We start from the raw sequence: 3,880 nt of genomic DNA, 5'->3' as shown, positions 1-3,880 counted from the left end.
AAGGATGAAATGCAAAGTTTACCTCGGCGGAATTTGAACTCAGAACGTAGGGGCAGACGAAATACCGCTAAGCATTTCCCCCAACATACAAATAATTGTCATCTCGACGCCTGGTATCAATATTTCAAATTCTGGCACAAAGCCAGAAATTTGGGGGTGGGGCAGGATTTGATTATATCTTTTTTCCCCAGTTTACTGCTTGTACTTATTGTATCGATCCTGAAAGGATGAAAGGCAAATGAACGTCGACGAAATCTGAACTCATAAACGTAAAGACAGACGAAATGCTGCTAAGACCTTTGCCCGGTTTGTTAACGACCCTTGTAGGGGGTCACCCTTTCAAAATCATATTCATCGTCCAGTCGCGTGACTTGCCCGGAACAATAAGTCATAATGAGCATACGATAGCAGGATGTCTCATCTGCGCATGTCACGACCAAAGAAGATGGCAGTAGTTCGCTAACTGAGCAGGTTGATCCTGGCTGTTGACAATTTTATTTATTCTGTTATTTGTTTACACGATTTAGTCCTTTGACTGCGGCCATGCTAGAGCACCGCCTTAAAGGGTTTAGCCGATGAAATCGACCCCAGTCATTATTGTTTGTAAGCCTAGTACTTATTCTATCGGTTTCTTTTGCCGAACGGTTAAGTAACGGGGACTTATACACACCAACATCAGTTGTCAAGCGATGGTAGGGGGACAAACACAGACACACACACACACACGCACACACCACACACACACACACACATACGACGGGCCTCTTTCCGTTTCCGTGTACCAAATCCACTCACAGGGTTTTAGTCGGCCTGAGGAAGGCCTTCTCAGCGGATTTGATTGACGGTAACTGGAAGAAGACCCTCGTATATATACATATATGTATGTGTGTGTGTGTGTGTGTATGTGTGTGTATGTGTGTGTGTGCGTGTGCGTGTGTGTATGTGTGTGTGTAGCGTCTCTGTGTTTGTGTTTGTTTCTCCACCACTTGACAACTAGTGTTGGTGCATTTACGTCCCCATTACTTAGCGGTTCGGCAAAAAAAGACCCAGGAAACACTAAATAATAGCGTTCCTTCTATGATGACACTGCCTAATACCTGGTGCCGTATTATCCAATTACACGTATTTATATAAATATATTTACTATTTATCTACTTTCAGACTTTAGAGTGTTATCCTTTGGCTCCGGTACAGGTCTATGATCAGAGATCTTCCAATCGTATTTCCAGTGTATTCCAAGATTTCCATCCGTCCTATTGCGTATGATCTCGATAATTCATCTCGTCCTATCTTTCGAAAGCGGTTGCGTATGATTCGAAGGAGATTCGGCTGATATTTCGAAAACGGTTGAGCAACCAATTAAACTCTCTTTCTGTATCTCAAGAAGTGGCAAGAATAAATACTAACAACAAGATTAACACCAACAACGACAATAACAACAACTGCAATATCAATTACAAGTGCTTTCTCAAACCGCATTAGATAAATTTAATTTAAACAAGGGATCGGAATGGAAGGGGTTGCTGGTAGAATTAGCAATAATAAAAAAGATAGCAACAAGGATAGCAACAGTAATATATGGAAAAAGCAGTGAGTAATAGTAAAGACACGAAAAGCAACATTAATAACGGGAGAAACGAGAATAACGTCAACAACTGAACCAACAATAATCGCCGTAATAAGAAGCCGCAAAATAAATTGTAAAAGCTTATTTGAAATGCATTGCGGAGGGGTGTAGTGGGAGGAGGGAAATTAACAAGCTCAACAGTGATAGCAATAATAATATTGACTATAACGACAGAAATAATTAGTAAAAATATAAGAAAAAAAGATAATACAACTAAAATACCAATAGCTGGCAAGGGTAATTAGAGAAAGAGTGAGAACGAGAGAAGGGCGGGGAGAATCAGCCTGAATAATAATATTTGATTAGAAATTTTTATTGAATGAACGAATCGAGAGTAATAAAAGACTAGGAAAATAATAATTATGATGTAATAATGATCTGAGTGAGGTCATTATGATACCAATGGTAAGTAGTTGTTGTGAGTCGTGTGAGTAATAAGGGTTCCTAGGTTTTGTTATAATGCCAGTAATTTCTGAGAAGCGGGTAAGTCGTTACACCGACCTCACACCAAGATTTAACAAGTACTTGTTTTATCGACTTCGAAAGGATATGAGGCAAAGTCAACATCGCTAGAATTTGAACTCAGAATATAAAAACGGCAGAATCTTTAGCACGGCCGGCACAATGCTTGTCCGCTGTGTTTAGCCCCTTGTGGCGAGATGGCCGAATCGTTAGCACGCTGGATGGAATGCTTAACGGTATTTCGCCCGTCGCTAAGTTCCGAGTTCAAATTCCGTCGAGGTCGACTTTGCCTTTCATCCTTTCGTGGTCGATAAATTAAGTACCAGTTGCATACTGGGGTCGATATAATCGACTGGCCTCCTCCTCAAAAATTTCGGGCCCCGTGCCCAGAGTGAAAAAAAAAACTTTATTGTTATTACTGTCTCATCACTCGCAAGACTTGTTACTATACTACTTTGGTGGATGGAGTTAGCTGTTTGCTGGGTGCTCTCCATAGTACCAGCTCCTAATTCATAGACACTGTCCTGTGCCATTATATTGATCTCAACCATATAGCGGGAGTAGATGTTTAGGGTTAGGAACCCTCTTTCTTTGAGTCATCCATCTCGCCATACCATAAATAGGTTAGTATGACTCTAGAGCTCGCTCCTACCGTATGAGTCGACCACTTTTCTAACCTGATCGTAGTTTTGCTGGGAATGGAGCATGGCTTTGCTCTACCCTTTCAATCTCTCTAAAGGCATCTTCTTGGTCATTGGGGTCTCTTTCTTACTGATCTTGTGGGGGCAGAAACAACTAAGACTGTATTCGTCTCAACACGCGATTTCACATCAGAATTCAGGAATCTTACAAAACAAATACGTATCGAGATTAATTATAATCGTAATACAAATCTTCAACGCAAACATTGAACCGTTTTCAATGAGAGCAACGAGTACAGAAAGAGCGGTGGTTGCATTCAACGGGAGTCGTTTTACCACCACCACCACCACCACCACTACTACTACTACTACTACTACTACTACTACAACTACTACTACTATTAATACTACTACTACTACTATTAATAGTAGTAGTAATAATAATAATAATAATAACAACAACAACAACAACAATAATAATAATGATAATAATAATAATAATAATAATAATAATAATAATAATAGCACAAAGAATATTGATATGGTAGAGATGAGAAGTAAGAACTAAATCGTCAACAATAAAAAAACATGAAATTACAGTATTAATAATAGTAAAAATAAACTGATCCTAATATTCAGAGAAACAACAGCTAAACCCGACAATGAATTTTGCCCCAAGGAAAGCAAAAAATAGATATAAAAAAGGAACTGGAATAAACCATTTAATAATCTAAGCACGAATATTATACAAAACACGAGAATGGGAAGATGAACCAGAGAGACACGAAGCAATGCTATCATTACCTCCTCCTCCTCCTCATCATCATCATCATCATTTTCCTCCTCCTCCCACCCCCTTCCTCCTCCCCTCCACTTACTCTTCGTATTATTATTATTATTATTATTATTATTATTATTATTATTATTATTATTATTATTATTATTATTATTCAGTAGTTTTATTTTTATAGCGTGCTTTCACTTCACTACCGAGCGCAGCTCTGTGTGCCTTGTGTATGTGCTGTGATTTGTTGTGATGCTCTGATGGTTATTGTATGGAAAGTGTTCTGCGTAGGATGTGTGCAGTGCCTAGTAGTGCAATTTTCTGTATGTTATATGTGTTTGTAAGTCCTGGTGTTTTTGTTATGTA

The sequence above is a fragment of the Octopus sinensis genome, linkage group LG21 (assembly GCF_006345805.1).
Source record: "Octopus sinensis linkage group LG21, ASM634580v1, whole genome shotgun sequence".
Lineage (NCBI taxonomy): Eukaryota > Metazoa > Mollusca > Cephalopoda > Octopoda > Octopodidae > Octopus > Octopus sinensis.
Note: the sequence above shows the minus strand (reverse complement) of the source record.